Source organism: Salmo salar, chromosome 24 (genome assembly GCF_965601325.2).
Source record: "Salmo salar chromosome 24, fSalSal1, whole genome shotgun sequence".
Classification (NCBI taxonomy): Eukaryota; Metazoa; Chordata; class Actinopteri; order Salmoniformes; family Salmonidae; genus Salmo; species Salmo salar.
This window is the reverse complement of record NC_138314.1, coordinates 21981430-22000615: the sequence shown is the minus strand read 5'-3', so window position 1 is coordinate 22000615 and position 19186 is coordinate 21981430. Positions and strand designations below refer to the sequence as shown.

At 42.8% G+C, this 19186-nt stretch overlaps 1 pseudogene; it reads left to right on the top strand.

The window, feature by feature from the left end:
• Window positions 1-19186, top strand: part of LOC106585344 (bridging integrator 3-like) — a 30956-nt pseudogene that overhangs the window by 7066 nt on the left and 4704 nt on the right.

The window sequence follows — 19186 nt, the reverse complement described above, 5'->3', positions numbered from 1 at the left end:
AAAGTATCAGAGCTGTCAATGTCTCATTAGAATTAATGGATTCCATCTGTTGCACAGGTCCTTTCTCCACCAACAGCAACCAAACAAAGAGTAGACCTGCCTGCACAATATGTTAACACACAGTGTGCTCCACACAGCTTTTCATAACACAATCATTTGTCTAGTCTATTTAAAGTAAGACAATGAAATTGTGGGTTCTTCTGAGGCAAGTCCATAAGCCTTTAGAGAGAAATCTTTACTGAGTCGGTATATCACTGGCCACGAGCCATTTTTTTCAATCTGTTTGACTGCAAGCAGAAAAACTGAGTCAAGTTCTACATTGGCAACACAAACGGTTTATTCATTACCTGATACAATGGAATTTAACAGTTAGATTTTCTGTAGCTTGACAACCATGTTAAGATCTTTGCTCACCAACTGCAGTGCAATCTTTTTGCCCGAATTCAGAAAAAAATCACAATCGGATTTTGTCACGCTAGCCGATACGTTGTACCCTCCACTTTTTCGAAAAAATCGCATAACACCACCAACACGGCTGCAGTCATTATCAGTGGCAATGTGTTGTTCAAAGTGGCTATGAGAGGATGCAGAATGAGAGAAAAATCATATACTTCCGGACAAATAATATGCAACTGAAAATATTAGGATAGGCTATTCATGAAAGGAGCTTGGCTGCGATTCATTCAGTTAAAAGCATAACTGGGAACTGTCGTCATTCCACGCACATAAACTGACCATCATGATGTTTGCTGCCAATAGTTTTCTTTCTATCTGATTAAAGAGGTGAAGTCCAGACAGACAAGACCTATTTTAGGCAACTTCCTGAATGGACATGGATAATTAGCGAACTCATACACGCACACCCACCCACCTAAAAGAACCCGTCAATCAAAGCAGCCTGCTGCGCATCCCACTTAGACACATAAGCAAATCACATTTCTCCTTTCCCCAAAACAAAACGTATTAAAAACATTGTCTTTAAATCCTTTCTGTAGGATATCAAAACCCACTCTACATTATAGGATAATGCTAAATCTATGTAGCCTATCATATAATTTGACGAAAGTTGTAAGGGGAAGATATCGAGACAGATATAAGCCTAGGCGATATCAGGATGAAATTGACAACCATTAGAAAATAGGAACAAATGCACACAACCTGTCCATAAACAATCAGCCGTTGATCAATTTTAGTGAAGCAACGGGTGGTTATGTTGACACTAGGCCTACATTTTATTTTGAGTGAGTGCTTTATCTAAATCTTCGCAAAAACGTATTGATAAGGGTAAACTCCAGCAGATCTTTTTTGGTCTGTATTTTATGGTTGTCTATATTACACTTTAGCAGGCCTATAATACATAGCCTAATATATAGGCTATATGAATGATTAGTTAATATATTAATTAACTTCTAACTTATCTCCGTCTTCACTGTTCCCTTCTTGCGCAATTCACGCATCTCTGCTGGCAAAGCCACTGGCCTCTCTCTTTCCCCTCTAGCTCTTGAACGAGTAACATATAGATAGACAATGAACAGCAATATTGTTTAAAATATATTTCAAGTTATTTTTATTATGTACATTTTATTTTCGCAGGGGCGCGAACATTGACTCTAGGGGGTTAAACTAATAGGCTTATTTGAGAAGAGAAGCATCGATCGATCCTCTTGCTTGCTGAATGGCAATGAACTGGCGGAGAAGTTTTAATGGCGAGAGTGACGTGTAGCTCTGGTGTGATGTGATCACATTGGCTAAATTGATACATTGCAGCATTGATTAATTGTAAACGCAAAAAAAACTGGCAAATATAAATGAATTAATTCACACAAAGAACACAGACCTGTCAGGGGTAGTGCGCGGCGTGTCAGTGGCAGTATCCCAGATAACAATTTCTATTGGTCAACAGTTTATTTTCACTTGCGAAAAGACGCAAAAATCGAACCTGGCCCAAAAATAAATAACTGACTGATTGCGGCAGGATATTTCGCAATTAGTGTGAAAGGTGTCATAAACAAGACGTGCTGTATTTATTTTTTTCGTCTAAATTATTCAGACAAAAATAAGGGACTTGGTGAGAAAGGGACTTTTAGTCTGTTCCATAACCACTAAATCAACGTGGCTTGTTTTACCCACATAGACATTCTCATGTGAATGCCAGGTTAGGTCAGGCTCAACCTGTTATTACAAAACCAGAAACTCCACCTGCATATGGTTGATTGACAGTAAATGGGTCTTTACCCGATCCTAAGAGTGTTTGAATGTGTCCTACGTTTAGTCTGATGTTTTTCTTTTTTTACTTCCTGTCTTATCAACTTCTTTGCGTGTCCCCAGTGCAGGTCATTTCTTTTGATTGTGATGCTGTGATCCGATATGCACTCTGGGTCTAAAGATAAAGTGTCAAGGGTGCAGATTAACAGTAATTGGCGCTGGCGCTGTAGAAACATTTGCACAGATCCCCAGTGCTTTTGTGAATATTCATGACAGCCGCCGAGCCCACCACACCCTCGACTCCTTCCAACTGATGCTGTGCTGCTCTATCCTACTTTCCTTTTAGCTTATTACACGAAAAGCTCAAACTTTTGAACCCCTCCCGCTGTGTCAGTCTTGGCACAGTGCTAACCTCTGCTGCTAGCCATGCCCACCAAGCATGTCTGGGCCAAATAGTCAAACCAGGCCAACAATTAATAACACAGATTGTATGTTGGCATGGTGATGTTTCTCCCTTCCACCATATCTATTTGGTTATGGCGGTTTTTTTCTTATCCTTACTTTCTCTCTCTCCTTCCCTCCCTCCCTCCCTTCTCAGGCTCAGTTTTAACATGGTAATAACAATATTCCTTGCGTGTTCTATATGTGTCTCTCAGCCATGTCCAAGGCAGCAGTGAAGATCTCAGGGGACCTGCTCAGTAACCCACTGTGTGAACAGGACCAGGCTTTTCTGGAGTCCATGACTGCTTTGGACACAGCCACGAAGAGGATGGACTCCTTCAACCAGGAGAAGGTCAGGTCCTGTCTGCTCTTCCTCAGCCTCACACCACAGCCGAGTCGTTCTCCTAGATTATTTTCCAGGTGGGGTGCAATTTCAAAAACCCCAGAGCAACATCTAGGTCAGGTCCTCTTGCATCGAAATTGTCTATTGAAACCAAAATATACAATATACTCTTCTAGGCAGGGGGCCAATAAACGGTATACTCTTTTAGGCAGGGGACCTATACAATGGTAGAAGAAACCCTCCCCCAGCCTAGCTTTCACAGCTCTACCTATGAGCATTTGATTCAGAATTCTGACAGGTATGCCTCATACGCTCCCCTCTCTTCAAACACTCAAACGGCTGAAACCAAAAGGGTTTGGTTTTCCTAAGTGTATTTTCATCTTTGTCAATATTGTGTGAACGTGAAGAAAAAACTCACTCAGGATCTCTTTTCTTCTCTTGTCTCCTTTTGAGAGCGTCTCCAGCAGAACACTGGTCTATTAGCTGCTCGTCTTTGTCGAATATCAGAGAGCTGTAGATCGGATGCATTTGTGACTCACTAGTGTTTAAAATAACTCGTACTATGGAATAGCTTCACTTGGAAATGTCACAGGCTGTTTTAATGGGATTTGTTCTCTGCAGGATCTTCCACAGTCTCTCTCTGTGAGGAATGCTGCTTCTGCTCTCAGCTCCTTTATATTATTTGCCATGTGTACATCACATATTTGATTAAAATCATCGCTGCAGGTAATCACAAAGGTAATCATAGGGATGTCATTGCATGTGTGTTTCTTCAGGGCATTGCACTGTGAGAGACATCTGTGTTAAGAGAGAGAAGTCAGTCAACAGGGAATCACACTGATCATCAAGAATGCAGAAAAACAAATATGTACAAGACCTGATTCTACTACAATTTTAGAAGAGTGCTTTTTCCATGAGTGTACTTTAGACTGGTTTTCCCAGCGTCCTTTTATGTCTTGTGGCCTTACCTTGAGTGACAATGTCCCTGTCTGTACATATTCTGAAGATCTCTGTGAATTCCTTTCAAGCACTCAACAAGGCATTCAGGCATTCTTCCAGCAAAGACTGGACGTAAAACACACAGTGTGCTCAGATCAAGTTTTACAGTAGCCATTTGGAATGACTGGACAAAGATGTGTGGTGACTGCTTGTGGTTCACAGCATGTGACCTATGGTAGGTCTTTTCAAGAGTTTGGCTTGGTGGTCTGCCAAGAACAGTCCTTCCATTTTGACTGTATTTAAGATGAAATGTCTTCTCATCCTTCTGAAGATTGGAAATGAGTAACATTTTTACATCAGAACAAGAGTTATTCTCCCCTTAAAATCTGGAACCCTTGCAAAAGATGAAGAGTAGTCAATATTCTCTACCCCATTTCTATGAAAATGTCGAAGGCAAATGTATTTGTGATCATCCATTTTCAGTCTGCTTTTCTCTTTCCTTCTCCACGTCCCTCTTAGTTAAACAGTGTGTCAGAACCCTGAAGTGTAGTTAACATCTCTTACTGTTCTCCTCTGAGTCCTCTTCCCTCTGGCTATGCTAATAACCCTCATAACCTTCACCTCGGACAAATATGGGAGGCCAGCTTTGCACTACACAGCACTCATCTTGCTGGACTCTACTTGAGCTTTCGAAATCATCTCGAATCGGTTTTGAGCTGCTTTGAGTCATATGGTCAGGAACAGCAAGATGTCTATGTGGTATTGTATTTTTACATCACTGCCGTTTTGCAGGTCAGTAACAAAGGTGCAGGTTTGCTGTACAGTGCGTAGGATTGGAGGCGTTGGCTGGCTCCATAGGGTATAATTTCCCTGCTTGGCTCCATGGCCATGGTCTGCTGGACAGTTCTTCAGCCAGGCAGCATGGAGCCAAGTATACCTTCTTACTTCTGGAAGTGAAGCAGTCATCATAAGTTAGAAAATACAAAAACCAAAATACATTATTCTCCATCATATTGAGCCTGGTAGTTAGGTGGCCTTCGCAGTATTTTGACATGCAACCCTTCTGTTATCACAAGTTGGTGCTTGAGTTTAGAGGCCTCCTTTTCAGACAGTCTCAGTCGACAAGATGTTTGACATGACCGTGTTCTGCTACAGTATGTCTCTCTGAGCCGCATAGCTTGGCATTCGGTTAACTGGTTGAGAGCTGACGCACAAGCAAAGCGTTTCTAGGCCCTTGGTTGGTCAGTTGGTTCAGTATTTTTTTGAATATCACCTCAGGAGTCCAGAGTTGTTAAAGCCCAGCGCAGCTCACCAGAATCACACTCCACCAGCTTCTCCCTCCAAGCTGGCTGTTCTTCCTTCTGACAGCACCACCAACAACTCAACTGCTCAAGCAAAACAGACACAAAAGCAACCACCCTTTGCTCTCTTTGGTGTTGAGAGAAGATGTTCTGCCGCGGGGCTGTGAGTGAGAGAGCGAGCAGATAAAATGTGCAGGGATAATGAAGGCAGCAGTGGCCCAGGCCTGTGTGTTTATTTCTGGGGCTGAGGAGGGCGCACAGCCCCCCCGGCACACTGCTGCTGAAGCCGAGCCCCAGTGAAAATGGCGGCTGAGCAGTAGCGGATGCTCCGTTTGGAGGGATATTGATTTCCTCTGCGATCTGCGTGTATTTTTGGGAGGCCTGTGTGCCGGGATGGCCTCTGCCCCGTGACTCACTCACGGAGACTGCTGCTAGAGCGCCGGCCTCAGGCGCTGTTGGGCCTCAGTGGAATAGTCCTGCCCCCCCCCCCTCCTCTCTGTGAGAAGGGGCAGAGGGTAGAGGGCACCAGCATGCTTAAGCAAATGTGCTGTTGTTGTTCTCCCTGCTTACTGCATGCGCTCACCTCAGCAGCAGCGCAGCTCCAGACTTTTCTCTCTCCCAGGGAGGGGGGGATGGTGTGAATATGTAAAACAGAGGAAAATGTAAATTCCCATGTACTTATTTGTTATTGGTTCTCTTGTTTTCCCTCAAACCAAATTCATTCGTGTTATGTACTTGTTTTAGCGAAGCAGTGTTGATGTGTGTGTGTCTTCTCAGAGATGGTCAGGGCATTCAGAAAGCTCTGCTGTTTTACAGAATTTGTTTCTTATATTCTGTGATTGACTATTCTTCCAATAACTAGTGAGCAAGTAATTACTTGTACTAGGCTCACTGTTCACATGGAGCTGTCACTTCATGGAGTTGTCTTGCCACTTTTTATTTCTCATGAAATGTTGTTAGCGATGTTGTTCACTGGAGTTGTTTGCCAGGTTAACTTAGCGTTCTGTCAGAGATCTAGCATTCATTTTGACTATGCAATATAAATGACACTGGACATGTTGTTAATTGTGTGCCAACTTCTATCGATGGGACTTTGGCGTCAGGGCTGGAGGCCTCAAGATGAGATGTTAATTTACTTCCATTTAACAAATTCCCCCTCCTTCCCTTCCCCTGTCGGCTCTGGCAACGAGAAGGAGAATGCAGGAAAATATAAACTGTTATTGTTAAAATGTTTGTTTGCAAAGAACTTTCATCTTGTAAAGCAACCCACCCTCCACAGGATTTGAAATCAGTGGGGCTTTGCTTTCATGTCCATCCCCTGACAGTTGTATCCTTTTGTATTGTTGAGCTCAATGAATATTCAGGGGTTTCTCCTCGGGGCTTGTGTACAATAAAACAGTCAACGTCACAAAAGTTTCTTTGCAACCCGCCTCACCTCCCTCCCCTCTGTCTTGAGTGCTCTGTTTGAAAATACACAATTGTCGATTGTTTGTGTGGAGGCATTGGACTTGGAGGAGCTATTATGTTCAACTTGATGTAATCCACTTTGACAACACATTTTAATTCATAAAGACATTCACATTCATATTAAGAGAAGTACTGTACTTTTTTTTTTCATCTAACATTGACCCGTGTCTGTTCGTCCACAGGTGAACCAGATCTCGAAGACGGTGATCGATCCTCTTAAAAGGTATGTGTCTATCTGGACCTGCCCCTCTCCCATTGTCCGCATGTTTTTAATACATCACAAGCCACAGCTGCTGTGTCTGTAGAGTGGGACGGAGCGCACACACAAGGGGAGCTGGAACGTAGCATTAGCTCCAGAAGGCGCTGTAATAAAGCATAGCAGATAGTAAAACTGAACTGGACAGGGGAGGGAATGGGGCTGCTGTGGTAGTGTGTCTGGAAGAAAGTTTAACATTTAATTCCCTATACTCGCCCCCGTCCGTCCGAGCACGCAATGAGTGCTATTCCATTCCTGAAGCCTGGCCCTGATACACACACACACACACACACACACACACACACACACACACACACACACACACACACACACACACACACACACACACACACACACACACAGAGAGAGAGTGCAGAGGCGGTAGAGGGAGTGGCCAGGCTTGGGAGCAGGGATCTCATCCGTCTTCCGTAGTGCTTGTTAAGGTCCTGCTTCCTCCTGCTGGCCCCTCCCCCAGGGGCTGCTTTTTGGAGTGGGGTGTGTGTTTGAGAGAGAGAGAGACTCAATGTGTTTGCTGTCTGGTGAATTTGTGTGTGTTTTAACTTTATAGTTTATAACAAAAAATCTGTCTGAAATTCCTGATCTTGTCATGTCAAACCCCTGGCAAAATGAACTTTGATGGAACATATGAATGCACTAGTTAGTGATTGTGTGCATGCACTATTTGTCTCCTCGTGTGTTCTGGTAGCAGAGCTGTGACAGGATGGAATGGTTCTAATTTCCTCTTCCTGGTGGGCGGCAGGCGGACGTGTGGGCAGGCTCTGAATATGGCAGAGGGCCCAGCTTCCTGGGCCAGGGGCAGGGGATTGGCTGGAGAGCAGGACTGTCTCAGGACAGTACACAAACACACACCGCATTGGACAAACACATTGTGGGGACAGACTGGTTGATCTCTTAGGCATTCCTAGTTTATCACCAAACTCCTTTTGTTAAATGTGTCTTTTTTTCTTCTTTTTTTACCCCTTTTTCTCCCCAATTTCGTGACAGCCTTGCGTTCCTATTTTTTTTTGTATTAGTTTGGACTGTTGGTGGTAGGCGCACTTGATTCAGCAGCCCTAGAGCTGGGAAGGCAAAATGTTCCCATTTTTAACTGGAGGTAGAACTCTGCCTACCCGGCAGGCCCAGAGAGCAAATCAAGTGCACCTATAGGCCCACCGCTGACCAATCGGATAGCTCAGATCACTGTGTCTGCACAGTGTCTTCGAGCAATAGACTGGGAAAAAAGCCTAGAACGCACAGCAAAGTTGATACTGTAATTTCAAAACTTTTAAAACCATGACTAGAGAGAGACTCAACGAATACAACAAAGAGCTGCTGTTTTTATGTGTAAGTTCATGTTTAAATTGTTATTCAGCACTGTCAACATTTTTGTTCAACACCTTTCTTTATTAGCCATAAAATGCACGTTATCCCTACTTCCACGCGCTACAACCAGCACTGCAGCTGCAATGAATGAGTATAGCAAAGTGTTCTGATAAGCCTGCGTTGTTATTATTTGCAGCCTGTGTGTCTTTTTTAATATCAAGGAATATTTCACTTTCTCTGGTCATAGGAGTAACAACATGAATTGGTGCATGAGGCAGTTCGACTTGAGTTTCGCCATCAGCTGGAAGACTGTCACCTTTTCTCAGCGGAGGGCGGAGGGATGGGTGAGAGGCAGCCTCAATGCTGCTCCCTCCATCCCTCCCTCTCCGACTGACCATCAGATGCAGGCCCATCAGTCCAGTAAAAAAAAGCAAATTATTAACCTCACTCAGCTGTGCCTCACAAGTAATACAACAAATTATCCATTATCTGTGTGATCATATACCTAATTAAAAAATATTTATATAATTTCAAAATGGTCTGTGAAGAACAACATTGGCAGGGCAATTCAAGCATAGCCAATATGCAGTGATAATATTTTGGGCCTATAGCCTACTGCACAAACCTCATTGCTACAGAACTGTTACAGGCTTACATTTTTGAAGATGTGTTTTTGTTTTAACTGAGCGGTAGATCTCGGCTTGCATTTTAACTCGGAAAGTGATCTTGACTCAAAAGGTTGGTGACCACTATTTTAGGACGAGGAAAAAAAGCAGTCAGCCCTGTTGCTGTATATGGCATTGAAGCTCCGCATATTGTAATTAGCCATCAAAGTAGAGGACTGCTCTATTAAGCCACCATACATTAAGCTTCCATTAGAAATAAAATGCCATTAGTCCACCAGTAACAGAATGTAAATCATTGTTTCTGAAGTCTCAATAGTCTTTATGTTTTTGTGTCGATCTGTAAGAAAATGTGTGGAATCTTAAATAGAGCAGAGAATGGCTTGAGCCTGGACAGTGTTAATGGAGTTTTTTTTATTTGTCACTTCAATGGGCTGTGTACGTGCCAGAGTATGTGTATTCAAATTTAGGCTACACTTAGTTGGGTAATTAACACTCACTGTATTAGGACAAATATAAGCATCCACCAACATATCCAGGAAATGATGAGCACGAAAATGTGCTCTCCCTTTCTCTGTCACTCCCTCCCTCCATTCAATTTAAGGGCTTTATTGGCATAGGAAACATATGTTAACATTGCCAAAGCAAGTGAACTAGATAATAAACAATAAAAGATTAACAGTAAACATTACTTACAAAAGTTCCAAAATAATAAAGATATTTCAAATGTCATATGTCTATATACAGTGTTGTAATGATGTGCAAATAGTTAAAGTACAAAAGGGAAAATAAATAAACATTAAATATAGGTTGTATTTCCAATGGTGTTTGTTCTTCACTGGTTGCCCTTTTCTTGTGGCAACAGATCACCAACTGATTGTTTTGTAATTCTTTGTGGGTCTGTGTAATCTGAGGGAAATATGTCTCTCTAATATGGTCATGCATTTGGCACGAGGTTAGGAAGTGTAGCTCAGTTTCCACCTAATTTTGTGGGAAGTGTGCACATACTGTAGCATGTCTTCTCTTGAGAGCCAGGACTGCCTTCGGCGGCCTTTCTCAATAGCAAGGCTATGCTCAGTGAGTCTGTACATAGTCAAATATTTCCTTAATTTTGGGTCAGTCACGTTGGTCAGGTATTCTGCCACTGTGTACTCTCTGTTTAGGGCCAAATAGAATTCTAGTTTGCTCAGTTTTTTTGTTGTTGTTAATTCTTTCCAAGTATCTTTTTGTTGTCTCATGATTTGGTTGGGTCGAATTGTGTTGCTGTCCTTGCTCTCTGTGTAGTCTGTTTGTGAACATAGCCCCAGGACCAGCTTGCTTAGGGGGCTCTTCACCAGGTTCATTTCTCTGTAGGTGATGGCTTTGTAATGGAAGGTTTGGGAATCAGTTCCTTTTAGGTGGTTGTAGAATTTTACGTCTCTATTCTGAATTTGGATAATTAGCTGATATTGGCCTAATTCTGCTCTGCATACATTATTTAGTGTTTTACGTTGTACAGGGAGGATATTTAGCAGAATTCTGCATGTCTCTATTTGGTGTTTGTCCCATTTTGTTTGTCCCATTTTGTTAATTCTTGGTTGGTGAGCGGACCCCAGACCTCACAACCATAAAGGATAATGGGTTCTATAACTGATTCAAGTATTTTTGGCCAGATCCTAATTTGTATGTCAACTTTTATGTTCCTTTCGATGGTGTAGAAGGCCCTTCTTGCCTTGTCTATCAGATTGTTCACAGCTTTGTGGAAGTTACCTGTGGCGCTGATGTTTAGGCCGAGGTATGTATCGTTTTTTTGTGCACTCTAGGGCAATGGTGTCTAGATGGAATTTGTATTTGTGTTCCTGGCAACTGAACATTTTTTGGAACACCATTATTTTTGTCTTACTGAGATTTACTGTCAGGGCCCAGGTCTGACAGAATCTGTGCAGAATATCTAGGTGCTGCTGTAGGCCCTCCTTGGTTGGGGAGAGAAGCACCAGATCATCAGCAAACAGTAGTCATTTGACTTCAGATTCTAGTAGGGTGAGGCCGGGTGCTGCAGACAGTTCTAGTGCCCTCACCAATTCGTTGATATATATGTTGAAGAGAGTGGGGCTTAAGCTGGATCCCTGTCTTACCCCCCGGCCCTGTAGAAAGAAATGTGTGTGTTTTTTGCCAATTGTAACCGCACACTTGTTGTTTGTGTACATGGATTTTATAATGTTGTACACTTTTCCCTCAACACCACTTTCCATCAATTTGTATATCAGGGCCTCATGCCAAATTGTCTCGAAAGCTTTTTTGAAATCAACGAAGCATGAGAAGACTTTGCCTATGTTTTGGTTTGTTTGTCAATTAGGGTGTGCAGGGTGAATACGTGGTCTGTCGTACAGTAATTTGGTAAAAAGCCAATTTGACATTTGCTCAGTACATTGTTTTCACTGAGGAAATGTACAAGTCTACTGTTAATGATAATGCATAGGATTTTCCCAAGGTTGCTGTTGATGCATATCCCACGGTAGTTATTGGGGTCAAATTTGTCTCCACTTTTGTGGATTGGGGTGATCAGTCCTTGGTTCCAAATATTGGGGAATATGTCAGAGCTGAGGATGATGTTAAAGAGTTTAAGTATAGCCAATTGGAAGTTGTGGTCTGTATATTTTATAATTTCATTTAGGATATCATCAACACCACATCCCTTTTGGGGTTGGAGGGTTTGTATTTTGTCCTGTAGTTTAATTACATTCAATGTAATTGGATAATCCAGTGGGTTATGGTAGTCTTTAATAGTTGATTCTAAGATTTGTATATGTTTTTGCTGTTTGTTCTTTGTTATAGAAGTCGTTTATCCATACATCTCTGTTTTGGATAGATAACTCTTCGTGTTGTTGTTTGTTTAGAGTTTTCCAATTATCCCAGAAGTGGTTAGATTATAAGGATTCTTCAATTACATTGAGCTGATTTCTGACATGCTGTTCCTTCTTTTTCCGTAGTGTATTTCTGTATTGTTTTTGTGATTCACCATAGTGAAGGCGTAGGCTCAGGTCTTCTGGGTCTCTATGTATTTCGTTGGTTAGGTTTCTCAATTTCTTTCTGAGGTTTTTGCATTCTTCACTAAATCATTTGTCATTGTTGTTAATGTTCTTAGGTTGTCTGCTTGAAATGTTTAGATTTGATAGGGAAGCTGAGAGGGCAAATGTACTGTTTAGGTTTTCTACTGCCAAGTTTACACCTTCACTATTACAGTGAAATGTTTTGTCCAGGAAATGATCTAGAATGGATTGAATTTCTTGCCTAATTGTTTTTTGGTAGGTTTCCACACTACTTTCCTTCCATCTATAGTATTTATTAATATTATTCAGTTCCTTTGGCTTTGATGCCTCATGATTGAGCAAAGCTCCGTTCAAGTAGAGTGTGATTTTGCTGTGATCTGATAGGGGTGTCAGTGGGCTGACTGTGAATGCTCTAAGAGACTGAGTTGAGGTCAGTAATAAAGTAGTCTACAGCACTACTGCCAAGAGATTAGCTATAGGTGTACCTACCATTGAAGTCCCCGTAAAGCCTACCATTGACTATGTACATACCCAGCGCCCAACAGAGCTGCAGGAGTTGTGATCCGTTTTTGTTAGTTATGTTGTCGTAGTTGTGTCTAGTGGGGCATATGGCGGAGGGAAAGCTGTCACCTCCCAGGTAGGTGTTTGTCCCCCTGTGTGCTGAGGGTGTCAGGTTCTTGTCCAGTTTTGGCATTTAGGTTGTCACAGACTAGTACATGTCCCTGGGCCTGGAAATTGTTGATCTCCCCCTCTAGGATGGAGAAGCTGTCTTCAATAAAGGATGGGGATTCTAGTGGGGGTATATAGGTAGCACACATGAGGACATTTTTCTCTGTTGAGATAATGTCCTTATTAATTTCTAGCCAAATGTAAAATGTTCCTGTTTTGACTAATTGAATAGAGTGGGTTAGGTCTGCTATATACCAAATTAGCATACCCCCTGAGTCTCTTCCCTGTTTCACACCTGGTAGTTTGGTGGATGGGACTACCAGCTCTTTGTAATCTCTCTCTCTCCCTCTCTCTCTCTCTCTCTCTCTGACCCTCTCTCCCAGACGTGAATTCCATCTACTCAGGGGGGAGAGTGAATGACATCAGGGTATTTATATGTAGGGATGGGCATTTGACATTCTTTGACTGTTCAAGTACCCACATGATTTTTTTTCATGTACTTGAATGGAAAAGCAAATCTATTTCTAGAACTCAAGGCCCGCACTGGAAAATAAAAATTGCACGTTTATCTACATGCCAACAGATCGCAACAATGCCTAATTTACCATAACCATTACAGATAACAAATCCTAATTGCTAAATTGCCCCATATATATATATTCTGTCAATAAAATGTAAACTCTTTTATTGAAACATCAACTGGTTATATTACATTGTGGAACACAATCTTCAAAAAGGCAGCAACCTCAGCAGTGGTGCTTGCTTCTACAAGCCTTCTTTAAAAAATAAAATTGCCTTGTTTTTTATTTATTTATAGTAGACAAGATGTTCTTATTTCTCAAGCCCTTATCACAGTCAAGACATGCCTATTTCATTGTAAAGAAATTGAATATAACAGAATAAAATATTAAAAAAATTCCAAATGTAAAAAGTTCCCATTGTGAAGTAATTCACATCTCGTGCCTGGAACAGTTATTCTCAAAGAGTGTTCATTTGAAACCTGGCTCAATTTGGCCAGTTGAAATAAAACCAAATCTGTTACAAACCAAAATCTGTCTTCTTTTCGATATACAGATGTTCGATTTAGTTTATTATGCCTTGGAATTTAAGTGGATGAACAATTCCACATTGAACATTGTATGGTGATGAATTACAGCCACAACATCAGTTTGGTGAGTAGGCCTATGCTCAATGATTCTGATGAAAGTATGCTCTTTGTCTTTATCAAACTATTTTTGCATATTTTCAGTGTGGAACTTGTCTATGTTTAGGGGGGTTATAGCCTAGGGCCCTAGGCTAACCAATTCTAAATGGCACTAGCAGATAGACAGGACACAATTATTCCAAACTGCAGCTCGTTGTTGGAACACATATTTCCCTACTTCAATCAAACAGTCCATTTTGAATTTGTGATAAAACTTGACAAGGAATATATCTTGTGTATCCCATCAGATTTGTTTTATAGACATGTATTTCTGTAAGCCTAAGGAGTTGTGTGCGCACTCAGCACGCGTGTGTGGAGGGAGGAGTCGGAATGCAATTGAGTGAATCCTATCCTAATCCTTTCTGCTTTGTTTCTCTTTAGGTGAGACAGAAGGCAGCCCTGATGTAAGACCTGGGGTTGTAAGACCTGGGGTTGTGAGACCTGGGGTTGTGAGACCTGGGGTTGTGAGACCTGGGGTTGTGAGACCTGGGGTTGTGAGACCTGGGGTTGTGAGACCTGGGGTTGTGAGACCTGGGGTTGTGAGACCTGAGGTTGTGAGACCTGGGGTTGTGAGACCTGGGGTTGTGAGACCTGGGGTTGTGAGACCTGGGGTTGTGAGACCTGGGGTTGTAAGACCTGGGGTTGTAAGACCTGGGGTTGTAAGACCTGAGGTTGGGGAAGAAAGCGACTGCCTCTGACACTCTGGTTCATTTAATCTACTTTGGGAGTTACTCACGGTGCTGTTTTGTTTTCTGGCACTGTCAGATTGAAGCTTTTAGATGTGTTTTACGGGGGTGTCTCAAAATTATGTAGCCTATAAACTAGCTTACATTTTAGTTCACAATCACAGAAATGTTTTTTTATTTAAGTTATTCTAGACATTTTTTTCTGCTCTTGCCTTATAGCTGACCCTGTAAAACAACACATTTCACTGCACCTATCTAGTGAATGTGACAATACAAACATATAAAAAAAAAATATGCCTGGTGTATCAGGTATCTAGCTTGCGTGAGTCGTCCTCTCACTTTCGATCAACAGAGACAAAGCATCAGGCATGTTGCGGCAGAGCAAACCTTCCCTATCAAAACAGAGGTTCTGCTGGCACTCTAGCCTTCACGCAACACTTAGCCTACAGTGACTTTGTATTTTCATTACGCATAAATAATGCCTTATGTGATTGCGTAAACTTGGCTTTCACTGTGTTACTTCCTCATTTCATAGACAATGAGACATGGAAGGTGAACATGTTCTTAGAGAGGCCTTTTGTCATGTGACAGTGTTCAGTGGACCGGTCAGTCAACCTGCCAGACTACTGTCTCTGCTCCGGCAGGGCTGGTTGGTCCAGACTCGGGCTTGTCTGGCTGGCTGTCTGGTTGTGTCGGTCCGGCTGTGGATCAACTTGTCATAAACAAGCTCTCGTCCAGCTGCTTTTTCCATCCAGCCAGCCACCACACCCTGACTGACCTGTCACACAGACAGTGGTGGTGCGCCCTTGGTCCAGCAGAGCTTAGGCCTAGACGAGGCCAGATTAAATATAGGCTGGTCTGGAGCTGACTGGTCAGTATGTGGAAGTCAGACCAGAGACATCTTGGGAAATGTCCAGCCCAGCCAGCGATCCCAAACTATCATTACGCAGTGTGTACAGTGACATTCAAACACAGCCACTGTCACTCCTCTACATGTCACAGTTACAGCTGAGTCAGCCAGGCTCCCACAAAGCTCCTCTTTAGATAGTCTGAACACAACAGACACATTGGCATCCTCTAGGTATGACAGCATTAGAACAGTGACCTCCTAATATCGGCTCACACAGGTGTTCTCTCAGTCACATCATTAAGAGAAAGGAAGTGGTGGTTCTCCTGACTGTCAGGATACCTCCTACCTACAATGTGATCATGTGTGAGTGACCCAGATGTTATCATTACTACTCTATTGTGATGTAGTCTGAAGTGAGAGCATCTGATCAGATGGCACCTCATGATGCCGTGCAGAGATGGTGTGAAGTGAGGTGCTCTGGAGGAGGAGAATGCGGTCAGCCTTTATGTCTTTAATGAGTCAGTGTGGTGTGTATTGATGTCATGGGCCAATGGAATCGTGTCGGAGTGCATTTGTGCTTAGGGGGCGGTTGTGTAATCCCCTGGCACTTGAAGTATGTGTACACTACACTGGAGCAAGAGACAGATCGTAAATTACTAGAGGAAGGCATCCACCCAGCCTGGCTGCCTGCCGTAAACTGGGCCAAAGTGTTGTTTTATAAATAGAGGGAGAGCGTGGGTCGTGGGGCTGGGCTCTGTGACGTCGCCAAAACGATACAGGACCGCTCCCTTCTCAACTTCCTGTGGGAAACAATCCACAGCTTGTCTTAGGCTGAGCCCAGGTCACGTCACGCTGCCCAACTCCCCCCCACCCCAGCTGGCCACCCCCTCACAGGGCTTATTCTACTCTTTGTTGAGGCAGACTGGATTTCGCAACCTCTTGTCAGGTCCATTGTGGATTCCCCTCACCTGTGGTATATTAAGAAGAGGACCAGGAGAATTGGCTCATTGTTTGAGGAAAAAATGAATCACTGGCACACTTTACACTAGTGAGAGTAGCAGACGTTCAAGGAACTAGGCTATAGCTAGCTGCAGCCTGTATGGAATCCTCCCAGATGAATCATAGAAAAACAAAGCATTGTCATCAGGTTATGAAACTTAGACCTGGGTAAATAAACATGCATGGTGAATGTGACACCTGACTTACTGTGCCTATATAGAATCACACAAAGTACATTAAAGTGCTCTCAAATGTGTGAAAATCCAGGTATCTAGTTAGACATCTCCACTATTGACTTGATGGTTAGTCTATAATGGTAAGATTTTCTAACTAAACAGGTTTGCAACCGTGCAAATTAAGTGGTGTATCTGCATTTCTGTACTGTATTTCCCATAAAAGCAGAACGTACAGAACCAGTGTGTTGGAGCAAAGTAAGTCCCAGGATGAGGCACGGACTCCTGTTGCTAAGTTACAAATGTGTTTCCTATTTTTAGTACCTGAGACAAAGATTCTCTCGGAAAGATTGTATGTTCATTTTGAATAAAATCATTGAAACCGAATGAATTGTTTCATGCCAATTGCACTATAGTAGTTAAATAAAAATTGGAGTCGGTTTGACCGAAAATTGGCCTCCTTGGTTGTTTGAAAGTGACTCCAGTCTACACTAAGATGTCTCCTACTTGAGGACACTTTTCTGTGCTGCATGCGTATTGATCCACGAGACCTCACATGAGCACTTCAACAAGTTGTCAGTGGTTTAGAGAAAGCTTATTCTTTCATGTTTAGTCTACTTTCGATTATAAAGTGCAATACTTTTTTCAATGCACATGTTTATTATTTTAAGACAACACCTTGGGTTCATTTTCACATGATTTGTTTAGATTTATTGGTCTGAATTAAGGACACATTGCAATATGTAGGAAGTTTCATTCGGATTGTCAATAGGCAGCTGTTCCTCTGACAGGCTCTTGTCTGTATGTCAGTTGGTAGAGCATGGTGTGTGCAACGCCAGGGTTGTGGGTTCGATTCCCACGGGGGGCCAGTACAAAAAATGTATGAAATGTATGCATTCACTACTGTAAGTCGCTCTGGATAAGAGCGTCTGCTAAATGACTAAAATGTAAATGTAATGTACACAGAGCAATATCATGTCTCGTTATGTCCATATCTCAGGTACAAAGCAGTCACTTTGGCACTTTGGTATCTGTCTCTCTGTGTCTCAAGGTCTGCCTCTGTGTGTCAGATCTGATTCACTGTGTCTCTGTCTGTGCGTCTCAGGTACAGCAGTGTGTTCCCCAGCCTCAACATGGCTGTGAAACGAAGGGAGCAGGCTCTACAGGACTACAAGAGGTTACAGTCCAAAGTAGAGAAGTATGAAGAGAAGGAGAAGACGGGCCCCACCATGGTCAAACTGCACCAGGTACGCTGCTCTTTCAATGTAATGGAACTGTGCTAACAGCTTCTGCTGGCACGTGTTGCCACTTCATCTCTCACTCCATCTCTCTGTCCTAGTATGATGTTAGTGTGTTCAATACAATCAAGAAGTGAACAAGGTACAAATGTTGACTGTCTGTGAACAAAAATAGTTGAGCGCAATGCATACTGTACATGTGCTCTCTGTTCACCCACACAAGCTACCAGGCTCTCAAGTATAGCCTTTAGAAAAGACACTGCTGCACATATACAGGCACGTAATTGAGTATTGTAGAAACACTCACAGAGACATCTTCAGCAGCACACACATTCACAGATATCAATGCAGCGCTGCCTGGGCTCACACCCTCACATGGCTGCCCACCCACACACATTGAGAAAAGCATTGTCAGGGGCACAAAGCCTAAACAGGCCCCCTATCTCCTTGGTCTTTGAATCTCACAGCTCTTAGCGAAATGATCTTGACAAAACACCACCACACCATTTTAACAGACTCACTAAGGACGGACACACAGAGTAGATTCTCAAGATAAACATGAGTGCTCACAGGTGATGCTGTTACACCCCCCCCCCCCCCCCCCCCCCGAACATCCACACACATCATGCACTCTAAATCATACACATTCGTTGAGATATCATTTCTTTATGCCCACCAATAGACTACGTACTAATACATCACACATAATCCTGATCAGCGGTGGTGTGGTCTGCACACAGCCAAGTCTTCCCACATAACCCACTCCTCTTCACTTGTGGTCGTGATTAGTCTTTTTCTTTTTTTCTCTATTGTTCTGCGTCAGAACACATTTTCATTCTCATATTGTTTTTCATGGTTATTGACAGATGACATTCCTGAGAACGTAGCTGGAATGTGATTGCTGAGACTCCATAGTGATGATGAGGTGTGTTTTGTTGAAGTCTTCGGTTTGCCCCCGGCCAGGCCAGGGAGGAGCTGAGACCAGTCAGGGAGGACTATGAAGCCAAAAACAAGCAGCTGCTGGACGAGATGCCCAAGTTCTACCACAGCCGCATCGACTACTTTCAGCCCAGCTTTGAGGCACTCATCCGTGCACAAGTGAGCTATAGTGTGGCTGGGTGCACACATACCCAGTTTAACTCCCGTGAGCCATCTTTGTAATGCATACATACATGCACAGTTCTGAATTATTAGGCCTAGGTATGTATGAGCATTCAGTTGATACACAAAACCTGTTCACATCTGTCCAATCCCAGTCCACAAAGTTTCCAATGGGTTTTATTACTCTTTTTAGTAGATTGTTGATCTGTAGTGTTGTGTTGCCCCCAGCTGTCTGTTGACCAACAGCAGAGAGAGGTAGTGGAGTGGAGAGAGAGTGTAATCCTCCCTGTCTCCCTCCACCCAGTCTTAATGTGATTAACCCCCCACGCCTCCCTGATT